Source organism: Fukomys damarensis, unplaced genomic scaffold, assembly GCF_012274545.1.
Source record: "Fukomys damarensis isolate Sample0158 unplaced genomic scaffold, DMR_v1.0_HiC HiC_scaffold_5, whole genome shotgun sequence".
In the NCBI taxonomy this organism is placed as follows: domain Eukaryota; kingdom Metazoa; phylum Chordata; class Mammalia; order Rodentia; family Bathyergidae; genus Fukomys; species Fukomys damarensis.
The window spans coordinates 38,827,718-38,851,149 of NW_022900917.1; the positions used below are offsets into that span (position 1 = coordinate 38,827,718).

General features: G+C 37.5%; 1 protein-coding gene and 1 pseudogene across 1 annotated transcript in view; one reads left to right on the forward strand and one right to left on the reverse strand.

Moving 5' to 3' along the window:
* Positions 1-23,432, reverse strand: part of Kcnb2 (potassium voltage-gated channel subfamily B member 2) — a 461,074-nt gene that overhangs the window by 306,490 nt on the left and 131,152 nt on the right. The window lies entirely within an intron of this gene.
* LOC104861114 lies at positions 14,059-14,997 on the forward strand (annotated as a pseudogene).

Below are 23,432 nucleotides of genomic sequence, written 5' to 3' on the forward strand. Positions count from 1 at the left end.
TATTTGATGATATAGTGCAATAAAATAGTCATATAATTTCTGCTTATTAAATGGTTAAAGTTTATCAGCGTCTGAAATTTGTCATTTCTGGAAATGATGGCCTAACCGAGTAGGATATGGTTATGGTCTTCAAGAAGCTTTCAAATCTAGTAGGCTTGGGCAGGGGATTTAGCTCAATGGTTCCGTTGCCTGGCTCAAATTATTAGGACCGACAAAGCAAGAATTACAGAAAGTGCCAACTATCAGACATGCAGGCATAAATGGGTGCCATGTAAAAGGCAGAATGACTTTTGAGAAATGAGAACATTTATTTTTGGCTTTATTCCCCTAAAGGAGGGATTCTCAACTGTTCTACAGACACTGAGATGATAGCTGATTTAATTGATGACAGTTGGTAATGACAGCAATTTGCTTCTGGGGAGAGAAAGAAACAATAATTATCAAATCATATGGTTGCTCTTATTGGGCAGCATTTCACGCATTCCATCTTGTCCCAAGATGTTTCACTCATAGCCCTTTCTACAGAGCAGATGATCCAGAGGAGATTGGAACTGAAGTATTTCCTGCTTTCAAAGTTCAATGTAGACAGAGTTCACAATTTACATGGGTAAGAAGTTGGATATTTTCCCCCATGGTTTAAAGCAAGCTTTAATGCAAACTTGTTAATGTAATGAGTAAGTTCAGAAAAAAATAATATTCTTATTTTAGCATCACAAATAAAAGAAGCTGGGTACTAGTCTGGTTACCAAATACAAAAAAAAAAAAAAAAAAAAAAAAACACATATTTTATAGGTGGCAATGCATAGCATAAACCCAACTTATAACCAGAATTACATTTTAAATTCCCAGGTCCTTAGCCAAAAATGAGAAAGAGTACAAATGTCAATCAACTGGTGAGTGGTTAAACAAAATGTGGTATACTGATATAATGCAACTCTATTCAATAATTAAAAAGAATGAAGTACTAATACATGTTACATCATTGATAATCTCAAAGGCTTCATGTCAAGTGAAAGAATTCTGACAAAAATCACATATTATATGATTCTATTTATGGAAATGCCTAGAAAAGAAAGATTTATAGTCAGAAAGCAGATAAGTAGGTGCTTGAGGCTGGGAAATGATTGCTAATGGGCAGGATCTTTCTTAGGGTGAGGAAAATGTATTAAAATCAGGACATGGTATTGGTTGTATAACTGCAAGCAAACTAAAAAACACTGACATCTACACTTAAAATGAATGTAAATCTTATGGTATGGAAATGTTTTATCACAATAAAATTGAATGTTAAAAGTAACAATCATGTTAAAACCAAAGAATCATGCTGAGGATAGTGCTTACCCAAATCTGTTATGCTTATTATATACCACTGCCTGTTAGTTTCCACTAGAAGGATGAATTTGGAGGACAAGGACTACATCTAAATCACTTTCTCCTCATACTCACAAGCACAGTACTTATCACAACCAGTTGTTCAATGCACTGAATGCATTTATTGATAAGCAATTACACAAATGAAATAAATTTTGGCACTGGGGATCGAACTCGGGTCCTTGTGCTTGCAAGGCAGGTGGCAAAACCACTGAGCTAAATCCCTGGCCCTCTCTCTCTAAACCTTAACATCTATATCCATCTATATAACTCACCTCAAAATGTTGTTTATGAACATGATGTACCATAATTTAAGAAACATATACTAACTATAGTAATTATACCCTAAAGTAGCCCACTCATTCATTTAGTCAGTATTTTTTCAAAGTACTTTTCTAGTCACTGAAATGCAAAGTGAAATAAGCCTGTGTCACTGTACACTCAAGAAGTTTACAGAGTAGTGGGGAGATGACGAATAATAAAGAATTAGGGAAAAACTCAGTGAATACTATAAAGAATGCAGGTGTAGGGGGGAGGGAGGGAGAGAGAGAGAGAAAGAGGGAGAGGGAGAGGGAGAGAGAAAGAGGAGGGGGCTGGTTTTTCCAAGAACTATAAGCAGAAATTTGCTACAGGATGGATCAAGGAGAATGGACATTCCAGCCGAAAGAACAATGAGGATGTGTGAGAGAGCATGATTCTACTAGTGGAAGCTGAAGAGCTTCTGGGGGCTACAGTGGTGAGTGCACCTCAGAGATAAACAGGAAACAAGAGCAGAAAGAGGGACAGAAATCAGGTCAGAAAGCTACACATCTTACACACGGTCTTCAGTTATTTTCTTAACTGAAAGTTACAGACCCATAAAGGATTTCAAACTGGTTAAAGACAATCAGATGGGTATTTTTCAAGGATGATTTCTGTATCCGTATGGAGGATAGACAGGTGTACCTTCTACAGAAGCTTCAAATAGAGCAATGCTCCTGGCTACTTCTCAGGGCTGCCTCAACATTTCCAGACCTTGATTCCATCTATACTCACCAGGGTTACCTTAGGCTTCTGGTCTTTTCATTCTTTCTCTCACAGGTTTGGCCTGTCCTTCCCTCTGCCTCCAAAGCTCCTCCAGCTGCCCTGTTGCTCCTAGCTTCTATCATAGCTGAGAGAAACCTAGGTCCCCAACAATAGCCACTGGTTAGGTGCCCAGGGCAAGTCAGATCTTGGTCCCTGCTTAAGATATATTCAAGTAAAAGCATGTGGATCAATGTCTCCATTTCCAAAGCTGTTTACATCTTTCTAGAGTATAATATTGTTCAATTGTCACTGCCTAACTTAATTAGTGAAACAAAATTGTAGTTTGAAAGAGTCAATGAACTCTTTAGCTACCTGGAGCAATAGAATTTGTGACCTTAGTGTTAATGGCACAATAATTATATGCGGTCTATTTTTGTATTTTTATTCCGTGGTTTGTTTATGAGTTCCACTGTTGCAACTCCTCTCCCACTGAAAAAAAATCACATGCCTGTCCCAGTGGTGTAAGCTTGCTGGGAATGAGAAAGAATAAATCTCCTAAGACAGCTTTCTCAGCACCTCATGAGAGAGAAAGATGACAGGTCAAATGTGAAAATAGGCTAAATATGATATACACATAAAATTATGTTTTTGTGAGGAAAATTTTGTTACTGTCACACAGGTCATCTAAAATTTTCATTGTTTGGTGACAACAGAGCTAAGAGTAAAACCACTAATTCTGTTTCCCCAAAATGCTCACAAAATTATGAGAGAATGAAAAAACCTATATTGATTAACAGTTTTTTTAAATTGCACTTTTTCAGGGACAGACATTCTACTATGTTGCTATCAGGAACAATCAATATCAAAGAACAAGGTAGGCCAGGGATTTGGCTCAGTGGTTCTGCTGCCTGCCTTGCAGGCACAAGTATCCGAGTACAATCCATGGCACCAAAAAAAAAAAAAAAAAAAAAAAAAAAAAAAAAAAGAAAAAAAAAAGAACAAGGTAAATTACATACATATTCATCCATTTTGAGGCTTTACAAAGACATTGTCAACTTTCTATCAGTGAGGGGGAGGATGCTTTTTGTTATTCTCAGTGTTGTTCCCAAGTTGCTTCACACACAGCTTCCTAGGTGACTGATACTAGGAGTCGAGTAGATTTCTCAAGAAATTGTGTGGGAACCATCTATCTATCTCATCCTTATTATTTAAGCCATCAAGCTTGGAAGAAAACCATTGTCTCAGAGAGTAAAATATTTTGAAGATGGATTTACATCAAGTTCTATGTATTGATGTGGGTAAAAATGCTGTAGGTTTAATCTCCAAATTTTGTGTCTTAGTGTTTGGTTTCTAACCCAAATCACTCAGCATATCTAATTTTACCATGGGAGGAACAATCGCAGCCTCAGAATTATTTATCACCATGTAACCAAAACAATTTCTTAAGAGGTCACTGCAGAACACTCAATGATTTACTGAGTCTGAGATTAGGTTTGTTTTTAGGTTGCTTACCATGGTGGCAAGATCATTTACTGACTGCTATTTTTTATATCAACTTATTGCCTTGTAGATTTGTTTCTCATTCTTTCAAGTTTCTTAGATATAAAATCGACAGAAAAGAATAATTATACACTTCCAGGTTGGAGAAGTGCAAATTGATCTGGTAAGGCTTGTTTCAGGACATGAGTGGCCAATGGAGGCTATGCTGCCACAGGCCCATCCTGCAGATTCCAAAGAAGAGACAGAATATTTTTCTGTATGAAAGCTCAAGATTTTGACACACGAATAAACTGAAAGAGTTTGAGTTTCAAGTGGGAAAAATGTAATCTTATAGACAAAGTCTCAAGAAAAGAGACTGGTGGCAGAATGCTACCTTTCCCATGCTCTACTTTTGTTGCCATAAATGTGCCTGGGAGCCGTGCTCTTTCCCCATCATCTTGACAGACTCACGTTGTCCTTCCTCTGCCTTGTCTTTCTGACCCTGCCATGTCAGAAGATTGTTGTTCTGACTCAAAGAAAGATACTGTGTATATTAAGCCCAACATTTGCACCCCAGAATCACATTGAAATCCCACTGTACTTCAGAGAAATGGTTTTTGCTTTTCCTGATCTTAGTGAAGTTATAATCTTTCTCATTGCTCAGAAAACTAAATTTATTTTGATATGAATCATTTATAGATAAAGGAACAATGTTGCAAAGGAATAAAGATGACTGTTTATTTATAGGGTAGCAGCACGATAAAGGTGACATTTAAATTATGTTGAGTAGGCCAGGCAAGGTGGCGCAAGCCTATAATTCCTGCACTTGGAAGACTGATGATTATGAGTTCAAGGCTGTTCTGCACTACATTGTGAGCTCAAGGCCAGCCTGGACTACATGGAAAGAACTTGTCTGAAAAAAATCAGACTAACAAAAACAATTATGTTGGACAGACCTTATAAAATGAATTTAGATACATTTGTCATCTCATTGAAAGGTAAATATCTCATACATATTACTCAGTGGCTTTCTAATTCTCACACGCTAAACATAAGTCAGCTAGTCTAGTTCTCAAATGCCAGTCTAGTTCAAAGCCTTTCCTTTTGTTCTTCACATTTTTTGCCCTTTTTTCTTTTCTTTCCTTTCTTCCCTCCCTCCCTCCCTCCTTTCCTTCCTTCCTCCCTTTCCTTTTCTTCTTTCCATCCTTCTCTTCTTTCCTTCCTTCTCCTTTCTTCCCACCTTTCTTTTCCTCTTTCTATTTATTTACTGAAGCATAATCAAAATAAAGTATCTGTCATCAGTGAATAGCTTGGTGATCATCAAGACACTAAACATTACCAACGGTCCTACCTCTTCCCCTTTCTCTTTTCTAGTCACTTCCTCCATAAGCACCAAGCATTATTCTCTTTCCCGACAGCGTGGAGTACTTTTGCTTGTTTTTGACTATTTCATAAATAGAACCAAAATAAACAAATAGATAGAACCAATTAAGTCTTTTGCATCTGCTTGGTTTCTTCAATATTTTGTGAGATTTATGTGGTTCACATTATTATTTTTAAATTTAAATTAATTTTTATTTATTTTTTGCTACTGGGGATCGAACTCAGGTCCTTGCAGTTATGAGGCAGGAAGCGAAAACACTGAGAGAAATCCCTGGCCAAATTTTTAAATCAACATGTAAAAACAAAAATTGTTCATATTTATGGAGAGCCATGTGATGTTTCAAAACACATATGTATTATGTAATGTTTAAATAAGGTTAAACATATTTATATCCTAAAATATTTATTATTTCTTTACAGTGGAAATAAACTCCTTCCTTCTAGCTTTCTGAAATATGCCATGTTTCATTATGGCTACCTATATCATTCTACCGTGCAATAGCACAGTAGAACTTCTCACTTCTATACAGCTATAACTTAGCACCTGTGGTAGATTAAGTAATGGTCAACTTGTAATTCCCAGCTGAACTGAATCAGCGTGGTTCTTGGCATGGAAGATCCACCTGAGGCTTGTTGCCAATGGCATAAAAGGAGAACTAGAGGGGAAGATCCTTTGGCATTTTCTCAGAGAAGCTTGCTGCTGTTGGTTTTCCTGATGTGAACTTGGCTGTTCTCATCAGAGGAGGAGCTCAGGTCTTCACTGTCACTGAGAATGGCTTCTGTTCTCATCAGAGGAACTCTGATCTTTGCCTTGAGTGTTAATTCCTGGCTCCATGTAGATTCTTCAGCCTGGTGGCACAAATCCTTCACCCCACTGGCACAGGCTTTCTAGCTCCCACCACTTTGGGCCTTGCCGGTGCAGATCCTTGATATGGACTTGCATGAGACATTGCCATGGGCTCTAGGCCTCTGGCTGGACTCCTGGAGCACACTGCTTTGAGTTCTAGGCCTCCAGTTGGACTTCTGTGGGACACTGCCGTGGGGTCCAGGCCCTTGGCTGGATTCTTTGGGTCTCTAGTGTGTGGAAAGATCTCTTGTGCTCTTCTACATTTGACTTTTTGAGTGAATATTATAAAATAATCCTATAAGTTATGTGTCCTGTGTTAAATCTATTTATTCCCTTGCAAACCCTGACCGTAACAGTAGCCATTGATCAAGTACTTTATCCTTCTTCCTTCCTTACTGGTTTGATTTAAATGCTAGTCACTTATCAAACATTCTCTTTCAATTATTTCATGTATTCAAGAGCTCTGAATATACCAGGATATATCATGCTAGAGCCTTTTTTTTTAGAGAAAAGAGTTTATTTACATTTTTACAGATTTATCAAACTTATATACATTTCAGAATAAGTAGGGACAAAGCAGGAACGCTATTGCTCTTACCCAATCTTCTTGCTTCTGCCTCATAATTACTATAATTCATGAGGATTTCAATGCTGCTTTCTACTTCCTCTCTGGGCCATCTTGCCCGGCTTAAGGGCTTTAATCACATAGATGCATAGAGTGCAGACTGCCAGATTTCCAGCCCTGACTCCCTGGCTGGTCTTCAAATTCTCATACACCATGTCCTCTTGGACAAACACCACCTTGATGTCTCAGAAAAACATCAAATCAGTGTGTCAAAAGTAGAACATTTTACTGTGTATTTCAACACAAATCTCTTACTGATCACACAATTGGTGCAAACAAGAAACCAGAAAGCCATCCAGAATCTTAATTCTCTTTCATGTCTCATTGTCAATGAGACATTACTGTCTGTCTCTCCAGTATGTCCCCTCCTAACTCCTGCTTTCAAGCCAATCCTTGCCGTTTCTTGTAACGGAGAAGGCTCTTAAGCCTTGCCTTCTAATCTGTCCATGGCTTCACTAGTAAAATAATTTTTTGATGACATAATCCTTCAGTCAGTACCTGTTCACAAGGGAAAGTACAACCTCACAAATGTACTGGTTAAAGACTTCTACGATCCTGCTCCCTTCTAAACTCATTTGCACTACTTCCCAACATAAGAATTTTCTCCTTCTCTTGGCTCGCTACCTCTTTTCTCTACAGCACCTTGTGTAGATCTCTGGTGACACGTGTCTCATGTTATATGATGAGCAGAAGTCCACCTAGACCCCTCTGTAGTCGGTATATGCTCTTTTTGCCTGTATAGTGCCTTTTTTCTTTTGCTGGCAGATCTTTGGGGTCCATTGGATGGTCTGGCAATCAAGGAGTACGTGGACTAAGCCAGGCCAATCGAAGCTCTACCTAGACTTTTAATTAGGCAAACTGACCACAAATAGACAAGTTGTAGAGCTGAATCACTTCAGCAACAATGCCTTAGTGGGACAGTTCATGTTTGCTGCTATCTATACCTAAAAGTCATGCTCATTCCTGGCATCCCTAAAATTTATTTCTCTTTTGATCCTTCCAATTTTAAAAATTGTTTGCAACCTCCCACACCTAATAAAAACACTAACTAAAAAAAAAAAAAAATTTAATTTTATTATTTTTTTTTCTTTCTATTCTGGCTTGGCATATTACCTAGAAGCCAATAAATATTTATTTATAGATTTAATGAATGAGTTAATTAATGCATGCATGAATAATGAAAACCTTCAAGGTATAACAGGAAAAAGAAAGTGTCAGAGCAATGGAAAGGGTTTCGGGACAGGGCCAACATTATTCAATGGCGATGGCAGAGTATCTGTACCTCTTTATATTCCTACTGCTTACTTCATATTCCCTGACATTACAAAGGAAAGAATAAGAGCTTTTCCAGTCTGTCTGAATAAATGTTGATCACGAGGATCCACCTTATTATTCACCGGTTTTAGGCCATGTGATTCTTTTGATGCTCTCTACATAAGAGATTATAAATACAGGATCATCATGAGATATCAACTTTTTCCAGTGTTTGGGAGCAATATCTCAATGATGTTATTTTATCAAATTTGTCCATGTGTCAACTAGAACTTACCTTAGTGCCCATGACTATCTGATCATTTTTGTTGAAAAAGTCTGAGGTCGAGTCTGGCACCATGGTGAGCCACGGCCAAATATACAGGTGTTCTACTTTCTGGGATGTACCAGAATTATTTGGAAGATTACAAAACTTCCCGTGTCAACATGATTATATTATTATTGTAATTAGCAACTCCTTTATAATACTAGTCAGTAAGTTTTCTAAATTCCAGAGAACACAATATAATCATTACCATATATACTTTAGAAAAGTATAAAATATTCTTTGCTTTAGTCTGTAACCACTGATGAGTCATATTGAGCTATTCAGGAGACCATCTCAGCTACTTAGGTAGAGTAGCCACACTACAGATGATATTTGTTATGTCAGGAAGCCAATATATTTAAAAAAGTTAATTTTCAGTTATTATCTGAAAGAAACTAGGTTTCATAAAGAAAATTATATAGCCAGACAGGTTAATATTGTTGTCTTAGAAAACTAAGTGTATGTGTCAAGAAAGTAAATATATTGAAACGTTCCTTGCTACAGTCTGTCTTGTTTAAACAGAGATAAGTACTAGAAAATATACTTTAACTCCAAAATGCAAATAGTTTTCAACAGAACATTTATTGAGGGATTAAGGCATGTTACTATTCTTTCATCCTAACTTTTCTCTAGAGTTAAAATAGGAACAGGGATACTGCTTCCTACCATGCTGAACTTTGTACAATTTTGCTAATGTTTTGAGAAATGATGCAACTCCACCATGCTCCTTTATTCAGGCAAATATCTGCAATATAAGAATGCTGGCATCCTCATGAGATGCATTTTTCACTTTTTAAGCTATAGCATATGTGTCCTTTGTGACTGAGCATAAATGTACTGCTGCAGGGTTAGTTAGGAGCTGTACAGGAGGACTTCTCTAGGGGCTCAAATTGGGTTTCAAGATCCACAGAAAAAGAACAGTATTGAGGGATACTTTTGGAAAGCAATGACAAATAATATCCCCAACTTCAATGAAGACAGGGTTACATGTATAGCAAATAGAGATTTTTTTTAATCCAGTACTAAGGATTGATCCGAGGGCCTTCACACTGAGCTATATCCCCAGCCCATCTACTCTCCCTCCCTCCCTTACCTCCTTCCTTCTCTTTGTCCTTCTTTACTTTCTATTTTGAGAAGTCACGCAGTCACTGATTTACTCAATATGGTGATTAGGATACAGTTTCAACTTGATTGGCTTTGGCACACTTCTAGGTATGTTTGGGTGTGTCACAGTGGAGTGATTTTAGGATTTACATCTGGTCCCTCACCCCTCCTGCTTGGTATGAAAGGCAGCAAGGTGTCAAGCCTAGTGCCAACGAGAAGATCTTGGGAGTTCAGGTTCCACCTGGCTTGTCTACTCAGGAGCTGTTTAATCTTGAACAAGTTATCTGTCTCCTTTGAATTCCCATTTACTCAGTGCAAGAGTAAAGGTGTTGAATCAGTTAGAAAATTTAACTTCTCTCTCTTTTTCTCCCCCTGCTCTATATTTAAGTAGCCACATCTATGAAATTTCATGCCCTTCAGAAAGTCTGATCAGCAAATTGGGCTGGATGCTCCTTGGTGAAAATCGGAGCAACAGCAAACCTTAATTCTTGATACATGGAGAGTAAAAAAAACAAATTACAGAACTTCATCCCTTGAATTTTGTATTGGCCTAACCAAACAAACAAACAAACAAAAAAGATCTATATTACTTCTAGTGGGAAGTTACCATTTCTTCAAGTTTGATATCACTTCTCTCATAAAATCTTATCTTCCAAGCCAAAATCATTCATTTTCCTGGTTCTCCAGTCTGTGCCAATCTGTACTTAAGGTCGTCTTTGACTTCCTTTCACATCACCCTTAATATAAACACAGTTTCCATCCTATTTATTTTTAATCTACTGTGTCTGTTTCTTTGCTTTTGGGGGGGGCTCCAATTGGAGGCTATCACAAGAGGGCAGAGAGGATACATTTAAAAGCAGACACTGAGCACTTGGTATATTTAATCATCACAATTACCTCCTCAGGTAGGCTCTATTACTATTTTTACCTCCAAGTTGAAGAGAGTGAGCCTTAGAGAAGATGGGGATAGTGCAACAGGTTCCATCAGCATTGAAAGAACATAAAACGAAGCAGCAGACCCCAGAGCCCAAGATTTGCCAATCTGTCTGCAGCATTTCTGAGAGCCTGGCTTGGCCCTGTGCTAAACATTACTGTGTTTTATCACATTATTCATTTGTATGACCTTCTCAGTAAGGTCACAGTCTCACTTTAGAGATGTCTCACAGGCAGGAAGTAGTCTTCAAATCCATACTCTTTTCTACCGTGCAATGTCTTAGTGCCACACACTTAGACTGTGCGCACAGCCTCAGCCCTTTCTTATCAGCTACTCCTTTCTACAGTACTCCAGATAGGACTTCCCAACTAGTTTTCAGAAGATGTTTCTTTAATCACATCATTTTCTGGATCAACTCTTCCCACCTTCTTCTTTTGGCTGTACTATTGCTTTTACCCAGTCACTTTCAACTCTATTACTGTGGCACTGAAGGCTGAGAAGGTGAGAAGTGATATTCCTCCATCATCTGACTTCTTATTTCTATGATGTTACCTTCTATGGCTCCCTCACACAGAGGTTCTCTATCCTCCCAACCTACAGGATCATCCTTCATGCTTTTACTCTTCCTTTAGGTTTCTTTTTAGTGTTTGTTTCCTGGAGGATTGGCTGGGAAAACCTCTAAATGAATTAGAGATGAAACTGTGTTATAGTGCTCTACAAGTTCAGGTAATTAAAATCTTTTTAGGAATTCATTATTATTAAACTAAATCTTGTGCTGAGGTAGGTGACACCACAGTGAAACTTAGGTATAATTGAGCCTTCAGGATGTTAGTTGCATTATTGACCTTGGCGTAATAGAACAGAATGAATAAAACAGGACTCATTACATAGTGTTGCATCATTCCATTAGAGATGAGGATTGGATCAGACAGGAAGTTATCAGCTGCCAAGAGCAGCCATACAATCAGATAGCAGCCTTTGTAAATAGTGAGTTTAGTTAAATAGCTGCCAAAGCCATGTCTAACAAGCATGATCCATTCTGCTTTTCTCCAGAGATTGTGCAGTAAGTCTCAGATCAGGGATTTAAATTGGTGTCAGTTCCTATAGACTACTCAAAGCCACGGATAGACATGGGTTATGTTAGTTTACTTTTGAAGATTAGGGGTAAAATGTAAATAATTTAAATATCGCCCAATATTCTATGTCAAAATAGAAATCAGTGGGGCTAAAGGTGTAGCTCAATAGCTACCTGCACAAAGCTATGGGTTCAATCCTCAACAATGAAAAAAAGTTAAAAAAAAATAAAATCCATGGACTCAGGGAGTGTAATGGAAAATTCCATAGTTTTAATGATACAACACAAAGGACTTTTGGATTGTAGTTAACTTCTTTGGCTCACGCAGATAGACCCCTGGGACTGCATGTTTCTTTCCTCTGATATTAGAAGTATTTCAGTGGAAAAGTTTGAGAGATGCTGATGTAATGTGCTAAGGATGTGGACCAAGACTGAGTGATATCTGGTTATCATGTGATGAAAGGCTCTATACAGACATAAAGTACATGAACCATTAATAAAAATAAAAGGAAAAAAGTTGATACTTGCCTTATATGGTCCTGTGTACAAATAAGAATATTGTCCACACTAAGCCTTAAGAGTTGGATGCGACTTTAAATGCTTTAGCTTATTTAATTAAGGTTTCACCATGTACCTTGGATCTTTCCAAACATGATTTAGCTATTGCATTTTGGAAGACATGTAATTTAAATTCTTGCAACACAAACCTGCCATGAAACAAGGTCATAGAAGAACTACTTTGGGTCATGATTATAATTTGACTAAAAATCTAAGGTCTAAACATTCACTGTCAACATCAACAATTACTCATTCAAAATAACAACATGTGATAAGCATTCATCTAGATACCACCAAAATAAATATTTTAAAAATTGCTCAAAAGAAGTCACAAAAGAATACACAGGAATACCTGGCAGTATCCTAAACAGGTAAAAAGAAGTAAAAGTTTACATAAGGAACATAGTCGGCACAGTGGGCATTGAATAAAGCACAGAAATATCAGACCATTGGCAGTCTAACCTTAGCAACCAGACCCTGGATCACTCAGTATTTCTATCAATTTATCTGTATTTCTGAATGTGTTCTACTGTTACAAACTTTGTGAATCTCTCAGTGTTTATAAAATAAGGTATGAGGGATAGAGAACGGTGGGGCTGGGTTCTAACATGGAAGGCTTTCTGATAAGATCACTGGAACAGAGACGTGAAGGAGTGGAGAAATGAGCCATACAGCCACTTAGCAAGAAAACAGCAGAAAATACTGCAAATTCAAAGAGGCAAGATCATGTGTGGGATGCTTTTGGAAGCTGGAAAGTAAGGATGCTGGGTATTTGGAATATAATAACTAAAGAACAAATCACATGGAACCTGCAGGACTCTATGAATACTCCATAAGGGCCTTGGATAGAAGTGAGAGAGACATGCAATGGGAATCACTACAGGTAGTGACATGTTCTATAGTCTGTTTTGAAAGGACTGTCCAGGCAGCTGTGGCGAGAGTAAACTACATATCAATTATTAATGAAACACCGCTTGAGCTAGAAGGATCTTACCTGCAATAAACAAGGTAAGAGATGATTCGGTTGAATAGGCAGAGAAGGTGATAACAATGGTTAGATTCTTGAAGTTACAGAGAAAGGGCCAACAGGATTTTCTCATACAATGGGAGACTTAAAAAGAGAGAGAATAGTTAAGAATATTTCTAAAATATTACACATCAAAATGAATGGAGTTGTCATTCAAGAAACTGGAAGAACAGGTTTGGACAAGACAGATTACTTAGAAATGCTTATCTGACATCTACATAAAGATGTCTAACAATTATTAAATAGACAATTACCGAGTTCGGGGGCAAGGTCCAAATGAGATAAATTTGGAAGCCTTGGCATTTTAGTGGTATTCTACCTAAAGCCAGGAGGGTTGGAGGATTTCATCTAAAAATGAGTATACCTTAATAGGTCTGGAAAGTGAGACAAACAGCACTCCATTGTTCATTTTTATAAATGCTTTACTAAGGTCTAAACAAAACACAGATATTTAAGTCAACAAAATGGGATGAACTGGCAAAGGATATTGAGAAAGAGTGGCCAAGAGAGTGGCTGGTGTCCTAGAAGCCAAACGAATGCTGCTGACAGAGTAAAATAAACACTGAGATATGTGTACTGGATTTGATATGTGGAGGTCAAGAGCAATTTTGATAAAATTTGCTTGGGGTTAGTTCCAGGGAGTGAAGGAAAGGAAGTAGAGATAAGAAATGGAGACAATTTCTTCAATAATTTTGCTATATAAGGTAACAAAAATAGTCGTAGCTGGAGCTGACTAAAAGCATGCCTATGTGCTGGTGGGAATGACCCATGTAAGGGGAAATTTTCATAATGTTGGAGAGGATAATGACTTGGTAGTGAGGGAAGACAGTGTCTGTATAAGCTCCCCAGCACTACCAGAGCAAAAGTATCCCAATCCAAGTGATTTAACTGAAACTTATTATCTGACAGTCTTGTAGTCTGGAAGTATATAACATCAAAACATGAACCGGGGGATTGGGTGGTGCGGTGCAGGGATTTAGCTCAGTGGTGCCACCACCTGCCTCCATCCCGAGTTCGATCCCCAGGACCAAAAAAAAAAAAAAAAAAAAAAAAACTTGAGGGAAAAACCAAATGGCCAATGACACCAATGCAGCAGGAGGATCTGGAGACCCTGGAGACCAGGTATGGGAGGCTGTGGAGGCTCCTAAGGAGGCTCTGGAAGTGGTTTTCAAGGGCTCACCATGGTAAGGCTGAGGACAAACAGTGGCTTTCAGTCACCATGCTGGGCCAGTTCATCAAGGAAATGAAGATTAAGCCATCAGAGGAAATTTCTCTCTTTTCTTTGCTCATCAGGGAGTCTGAGATGACTTTTTTCAGTTCATATCCCTCAGTGATGAAGTTCTAAAGGTCATGCATCTGCAGAAGCAAACTCATTCTGGACAGCAGATCAGGTTCTAGGCATTTATCCCTATTGGGGACTACAATAGTCACATTGTTCTTGTTGTAAAGTGCTCCAAGGAAGTAGCCACTGGTATACAATGGGCCATCGTGCTAGCCAAGCTCTCCATCATCCCTGTGCAGAGATGCTACTGGGGAAACAAGATCGGCAAGTCCCACGCTGTCCCTTGCAAGGAGACAGACAGGCTGCTGTGGCTCTGGGTTCGATGTGTGATCCCTGCCCTCACAGGTACTGGCATCATCTCAGTCCCTGTGCCTAAGACGTTGCCGCAGATGGCTGGCTGGACTGAAGGCTGCTTTACCTCTGACATGGGCTGCACTGCCACTCTGGGCAATTTTGTCAAGGCCACTTTTTTTTTTTTTTTTGTACTGGGGATTGAACTTGGGACCTTGTGCTTTCAAGGCAGGCAGCAACACCACTGAGCTAAATCCCTAGCCCTGCCAAGGCCACTTTTGATGCCATCTCCAAGACCTACAGCTACCTGACCCCTGACCTCAGAAAACAGATTGTGTTCACCAAGTCTCCCTAGCAGGAATTCACTGAACATCTTGTGAAAAGCCACACAAGTCTCTGTCCAGCAGATTCAAGCCCCTGTGGTAGCTACAACATAGGGTTTTACACAAGAAAAGTAAGTGGGAGGGGTAGTGGAATGCAAAGAAAGGAAAGGAAAATATGGAAACAGTCTTTGTAAATAGGTGGAGGAATTGAAGGGAGAACAGGGGCATGAGGAAAAATAAGAATCAAGATATATCATGTAAAGGTAAAAATTCCCAATGATGAATGTCATATTATATACCTAAAATGTACCAAAAAAATTTATTTAAAAAAAGAAAAGTGAATAAAATCTGTCAAAAAAAAGGGCAACAAAACAAAACAAAGTATAGACAGGGATATACTTCTTCAGATACTCTGAAAGGATCTGTCCCAGGACTTTCCCACAGTTTCTGGGAGTTCCTCAGTTTGTGCCTACATAGCTCCAATATTCACAGTATTATCTCTGAATCCACATAGGTGTGTAAATTTCCCCCTTCTTTTAAGGACACCAGTCAGGTGGGATTACAGCCCCATCCTACTCCAGTTATTATACCTGCAACCAAATTCCTTTTGGGAAGTCCTGGGAGGTTAGGATTCCCACATATGATTTGAGGGAGAAACAATGCAATCTATAAAAAGACCCGGTGTAAAGTGGAAAGGTTGGTGTTTGTAAGGGGAAGCCACATAGTGTACATGGATCCAAATGCAAAGAGTGGGTTTGGTTAGCTCTGATGGTGAGGTCTGGAAGTTCTCTTCTAAATGCTTCTATATTCTGAGTGGAAAAAAAGAAACATCAGCAACAGTGTCATTGAGTTAAACTTTGCTTGATAAACTAACCTATACCTCTACTGAATACTGGCGAAATTATAAATTCCACTATTTTCAAATGTGAATTCTACCTACCAAGGTAAACATATGCAGTTTGTTTAGAGCTAACTGGAATGATGATCTAAGTTATTAATTACTAAGTAATTATGATCAGAAGTTCTTATAATCTACCACCTAGAATGCTAAATTAATGGATGTGTGAACATGAGACAATGGGAGGAGGAAACAATGAGAGGAAGAAAATAGGTCCAAGAAGACAGACCAGATACAGAAAATCTCATCAAGCCATAAGAACTGTGCAAGAGTCTCTCTGGGTTTTTGAGAGAGATGGAACACTGAATGTGGATTTTAATAACCCCAGGACAAAGGTACAGCAATTTTATTATGCATGGGAATTTAGGTGAATGCACCTTGTGCAATGGACTCACTTTTTTATTTAAAAGAACGGGTTTTAACTCTTTGAGTTCAACAATTACTGCACTTGATTTTGCAATGGAGTCTTTGGCAAAAGAAGCAATATCATTTCATCACAATTTGGACCTGTAAATGGGAAGTTCAACACCTATGTAAAGACCAGGTTGAAGATGCAGAGGACACAGATGATGTGAACCAGAACAACACAACCACTTCTCAATATTTACTGCTGTTTTACTGAAAACATTTCTGTCTTGAAGTGACTGTTTTAAAGTCACACATTTCTGAACCTTAATTCTTAATTCCCATTAGCATTTTCGTCTGTCTTCAGTATGTAAAGAGGAGCAATGAGGTCTTATGCCCGATTGAATGGTCTCATTTCATAAATAAAATAAAACTTCAGATTACCTTATTTCTGCAACAGGCCTCCCATTAATTCAGTGAAAATGGTGGGAGTGGACCCAGGGTAATATATGGCCTGCAACCATCTAGAACTCTAGACACAGAGAAATGGAAAACATCCATTACATTGTCAGCTAGTTCTTACCCTGGGGACTGGCACAGATTTTTTCTTATTGCATATTTTGTTCATTTTTTTCAATATTGCTTTGAAACAAATTGTGCAAAGACTGCTACTCATTGCTTCCATCAAGAAATTCATAAACATAAAAGCTTTGATTTAAAAAATTCTTGGCAAAGATACTTAAACACTTTTTATTAATTTTTTTCTCCATATGTACCTAGATATGTTACTTTGCTTTGTGATAAAAACAATCAATTTTCCTTCGTGTTGTTCTCTTCCAATGTGTTGACCACTGTTGTAGCCCCCACTAGTTATTCCTACATTTAGTCATATGTAAGCAAAGGGAATGGCTAAAAGAACAAATAGAAGTCAACCCCTCCAGCAAAGCACTACCACAACAGTTACTTTTGTTGTTTTAGGAACATGTTTTATTTCTTAAACCTACATAATACTTTTTTTAAATTTTGTACATTATTTAATATGACTTCATCCAGTGCTCTGCAGCAGCAAGAAATAAACTTCTGACAATTCTTTCAACAATTCAATCCTTCTCTTAAGCTTTTCTGCTACAAGCACTGTTTTGTAGAAACACTCAAGTAGTTTTCAATCTATCGTTCTCTAGGATTCAGAAGCTAGTACTTTCCATGAGGAACATATATAAAGTAGTTAATATATGCCAAAATGCTACAGCTACAAAACAAATAGCATATACCTATCACCAGTGATTTAAGTATATAGCTTTCATTGTCCTTATTTATAAAAGAGAATTAGAGTCTTTATCATGATAATATTTGTAAGGCATCCTTGTATTTACATTTGAATGCAGCATTATGTTTTTTTTTTTGTACTGGGGATCAAATTTGGGACCTTGTGCTTGCAATGATACAGAGAACTTTTGTAAATAATCTAAAAACCTACAAATGGTTAGGAAAATGTAAAATGACTTGTGCTGTCTCTAATAGCAATCTGCTTTGTTTAGTTCTGCATTAACAGACACCAGAGGCACTGACCATGAAGTGGGACATCTGGCCTCATCCCTAACCTTGAACACCCGCTTCCTGTGCCCTAGAATAGATAGCTAGATGAATATTGAGGTAAACTCCCTAACTACAAGGGATTGTTATGTCTGGGTTAAAGTTAACTGTCTGGTTACTGTAATTTGTACATGGATAATGTGAACTGAGGAAATGAAATGTAACCACCTGAATGAGATCAAGGCTGTAAAACCCCATAAAAGAGGGAGCTGCAACACAATAGGAAGTCAATCAGTGGCATTGCCTATTTGAGTGCCATCGACCTTTGCCTGACAAAATAAACTTTTATTATTTTACTTTCATTCTGTGCTTCTCTGTGCGTGTCACTTACCGATTCCTTCTGCAACAGCAAAGCAGGCAGTGGAACCACTGAGCTAAATCCCAGGCCCTCGCATTATGTTTTTAAAAGCCTAATAATTTATATCTGAGTAGTGTATAAGAACATCAAGTTGGAAATGGGAAGTAACTAGATTAAAAAGCCATTATTACTCATCTAAAACCTAAGTGCATCTTGATGTGTCCTTGATCTTTGATAGAACATAGAATTTAAAATTCTGTAAACAAAGTGGTATTTAGCAAATTCAATAAAGGAAAATCAGAAGAATTAGTGAAAATGAAATAACTTTTTGAACTCTAGGATGTTTAGTGCTTTTAAAATCTCTTTCTAGGTAGGTATTATCATCACCATTTACAGAGGAAAAAATTAAGTGTAAGCAAAGGTTAATTAACTTGCCCCAAAGTCATAAAGAGGTATTTGGGATTCAGATACACTTGACTTTTTACATGTTAGCACTTTCATAGAGAAGGAGGAGGAAAACATGCCCCCAGACAACAGAAGGTATCTGATTACAGGAGACTTTAATATTGATTATGCTCAAAGCAGGCTGTGAAGAGTTAGCCCCACAATTGGCTTGTTTGTAGAAGTGAGTCAGGCTGAAGCCTACATGCCAAGGCCAGAGTAACTAGCACTCAAATTCTGTTCCTACAACCAAAACTTTCTTACTAGAAGGACAATGTTCTAATTATAGCCATATATGTTGTCTATTCTATTCCTAATTATAGAATACCTTGTCTTGTTCTTTGTGAGCCTTGCTTACACTAATTTCTATAGAAACTGCAAACTCTTTTACCCCAAATGATTGCCAATAAAAGTCAGTGCCTGGGACTGGCCAGGGCCTTTGTTGGTTGCACTGGCATTGGTTGTCCTGGCACTCCACTTTTTCTCTCTCAGTTCTGTTTTTCAGCGCCCCCCAGGCCTGCACTATACTGGGCAGGGAACTGAAATCTAATGTAGAGGCCTCCACTGTCTGATGCCACCTAAACTACTAATTAATAGGTTTTTGTCTCTTCAATTATTTTCTATCACAAAATATATCTAACACAAAAGTCACTCAAATCACCATGCAAATGATTTTAGGTGCATAATTGAGTGGCATTAAATACATTTATATGGGTGAACTCACCATCCTCATTCATTTCCACAAAATTTTTATTTTCCCATTTTATGCTCATTAAAATAATTTCCTACTTTCATCTCCTTCCAGACCCTGGTAACTACTTTTTTCCTCCTCTATGACTTTGACTATTCTATGGGCCTCATATAAGTGGAATTACATAATATTTATCCTTTTGTATTTGGATTACTTTACTTTGCATATTTTCATCCATATTGTAGCATGTATCCTAATTTAACGTTGTTTTAAATTTATATAACATTGCACTGTATTATACACCATATTTTGTTCAATCTTTCATTTGTAAATGAACATTTGGGTCATTTCTTACTTTTGGCTATTGTGAATAATACTGTTATTGTACACATATCTGTTTGAGTCCATGCTCTCGACGCTTTTGGATATATACCCAGAGGTATGATTGCTGAATCATATAGTAATTCTATGTTTACATTTTTTGAAACCACCACACTATTTTTCACAGCAGCTATACCATTTTAATTTCTCATCATCAATGCACAAGGATTCCAATTTTTTCACACCTTCATTAACACATCTTCTTCTCTTGATAATGCTACTGGTTATTTTTAAAATGGCAATGTATGAATTACTGCACATATAGGAAGGGTTATTAGAATGTAAAATATTTTTAATGGTCAGATGATCATTGTAACTGGGAGGAAGGGAGGTTGTACTCGATATTAAGATTATACTCCTAAAGTACCAAAACATTTGAGATAAAAGCCTTAAAAACAAACAGAAGGTTTTAGAAACAGTTGCCACTAAATTAAAACAAAAAGCTGTTTTGTTAAATTCAAGAGATATCACGAATTGATCTTTCATCACAGAAATATCAGGGAATGATAATGAGAACAACTATGATAACAATACAACTATTTTAAATTATCACAATTTCACAGAGGTTTATGGTGACCCTAGAGTTGATTCTCTAAAAGTAATGTGCTATTTTGAACTGTTATTATGTTATCCATAATTCAGGATATGTTAGCATGTTGAAAATTGGTGGTATGGAGAAGCAGCATGTAATTATCTTCAACTGCAGGGGAAATATCTATATTAATGAATTTGAGGGAAATGGTTTAGTTGAGAATTATCTTTTTATGATTCTAAATAGAGACACTGTACAGGATATGAAAATTCTCTTATTGCTTTTCTAATTCATTTAACTCCATTAAAAATAATAATTTTGTAGCAAAATAAACTTTCCAGAATATCTTTGATTATTTTATAAATATTGGATCTAGCCATTTTTAAGCAACAGGAAACCATTGTATTTGAAATAATTGTCACCTCCTTGCTAAGGGATGTATTGAATTGAGAATTGTTTTCTCTCTCAGTGTATTATTATCTATTGCCACAATAATGCTTTGTAAAACAAATAAACAACCTCAGTGGAATGTCACATACATGAGTCTGCAGAGACTTATCTGGCCTGAGCTTTGCTGAGTAGGACTGGGCTGGCTCAGACGTCCATGTGTCAGCTGACTTTCTGTGTTAGAACAGACATGAGTGTATCTGAATGCTTATTAACATTATTCACAGAATACCAGCTGAGCATGAAGACAGCAGAGCTCTAGTCTCAGTCCCTCCTCTGACTAGCTGGATCGCTGGACTATAACTCCCTGATCCTCTGTTTCCTCACTCATAGCGAGGATACTGAAAAAGATAATCTCTAAATTGCTTTCAGTTCTAAAAGCCTGGATTCGTATTTTTTTCTTTTTCTTTCTTTCCTTCCCCCTACCCTTCCCACTTCCCCTACTCCTTTAGCCCTTTTCTATTTCACGTTAGCAATTATATAACTTGAACCTTATTTACACTTTTAGTTTTTCATATCAGAGGAAGTATTTGGTAATTACACATATGTATCCTATTTATCTCACTTAAGAGTATAGCCTCAATATGCATCCATTTTCCTATCAAGGACTCTAGTTTCTCATTCTTTATGGCTGAGTAGTACTCCATTTTATAGAAAAGCCACATCTTCTTTGTCTAGTCTCCTGCTGATGAAACAAAGTCTTTGTAAATAGGGAAGCGTGGAGGGGGTGTAGGGAAGGCAGGGGTATGGGGAAAAAATAAGAACTAAGATACATCATGTAAAGGTACAAGATCCCAATGATTAACGTAACTATACCATATACCTCAAAAGTACCAATAAATTCAATGAAGAAAAAAAAAAGCCTGGATTCGTTCTTCCTTGTGCTGAGTCTAGAGGACGTCATTCATTACTTATCAGGAGACTACATTGTGCTCAGTCATCCAAGTGGGCAGTTCAGGCTGATCAAAGGTGAGTAACCAGTAATCTGTTTCTAATGAGTGGTCATGGTTTTTAGTGATAAATCGATTTGAGCTTCTCATTACTTTCAGGGTGCCTTCAAGATTAATTACTGAGAGATTTCTGCCTTTGGTAAAACCTGGATTTGGAATAGATTCATTCTAATAAAAAAATTAGGGGGAATGTTTGAGAGCTACCATTTACTATAAAGTCTAGGAAATTTCCAAGTTCTTTGGTGTCATGGAAAAGATTTAATGGACAAGATGAATGGCTGTTCCTCTCTTGCCCACAGCACTCTCTTTTTCAGAGCCTCTCCACTCTCACTGCCATCTTATTGTAGCTGTGCAATACCTTTAACCTAGAAAGTTGCAACAATCTATGGATTTCCTGGCCCACCCCCTCTCGCAACACAGGCCATTTCTGTATACCATGCTGTCGGATTACTCTTTCTAAAACATACAAGAGTAATGTCTACAGAAATAAGTACAGACTCTTTAGCTTGCTATTCAAAGCCACAGACATTACATATCTAACACGCATATCTCCTTCTGATTGCCCACATTTACTCTTTGCATCCACAAAATTGTATCACTCCTTGGATCTAATCACATCCAGTTACATCTACCCCTGCACTTTCACTCCCCTCATGTCTGTTAAAATCCTGCAAGTCACCTCTTCCAAAACATCTCAAATGTGTTATTCTCCCATTAATACATAATTTTCCAATGACAGACAGATAGGATATCTTTTTCCCTTAATCTATTCTGGATGCCTTTTCCACTAGACATATATTCTGCTTCCTAATGTTTTGCACCTAAAACAATAAAGTTGTGGAATTTCAGAGCTAGATGAAACCTTACAGAGTGTCTTTATTTAAACCAAGACTTGTCATGTAAAGGTATAGGATCCCAATGATGAATGTAACTGTACTGTATACCTAAAATGTACCGATAAACTCAATAAGAAAAAAAAAAGATCTTTTATGAATCCTACAGAAATCTAAATAAGGATATAGATTAGATTTCATTTAGCTCCTTGCTTTAGCATTCCTAAGCTTATACCATAATGTTTTGCACAAAGGAGTTGTGTATTTGTTGGATAAAGTAGATGCAGTTGTCTTTACAGGTAAGAATGAGTATACATGTAGAAGCTCACAAAATATGTACTCTACTTATGTTAATACAGTTACAAGTTGTTACCAGGTTGAGTATCAGGTCGAATACTATAATCTGCAAAATCTTTATTCTTTCATTAACTCATTCTTCCATCATTTATTGAGAATAGCTACTCTGCACAGGTATTACATTGGATTTTTTTTGCCTCAGAATTCCTAGAGATGATCCTGTTGTTTGTTACAAGGCTTGTGGTTAGATTTTGTGAATAAATCCATCACAGCCTAAGTATATAAGGGAGAGTAAGGTAAACTGCTAGGGTTAATGGTTTCATCTTATGCCCCCTCCCTGTGTTGCTTTCATTTTCATTAGGTCTTTGTAGTTCCTCCTTTCAGTAGGTGCAGTATGTCTTGCTCCCCCTTGATTCTCAGTTAAATCACACCGTTTGCCTTCATCAGGGTAACATTAGCAAGTCTGTCATAGGTAGGGGTTTTAAAACACATTTGCTTGTCGCTGTGTTCTCTCTGCTGTTATTGCCATGATCACCAGAATGTGCCTACTAGACTGCTAAAAGGTAAGACATTGCTGAGTTCCCACATATTTAAAGTAACATTCCAACCAGGGGGTGTTCAATTAGACTACACGATTATTTGAGGATAGGGAATAGTAAGTAATACAGTAAGGCCAATATGGAGTAGTTCTAAAGATTGGAAAATGAAGTTGTAAATATAAGCTTGTTCCTAATTCTCTAGGACCTTTTAAATGACAAGGCAAGAGTTTTGTACTGAAATAGAAAATGTGAAATCACAGAAGGCTTTTACAACTGTGTTTTATTTAAAAATACTGTATTCTCT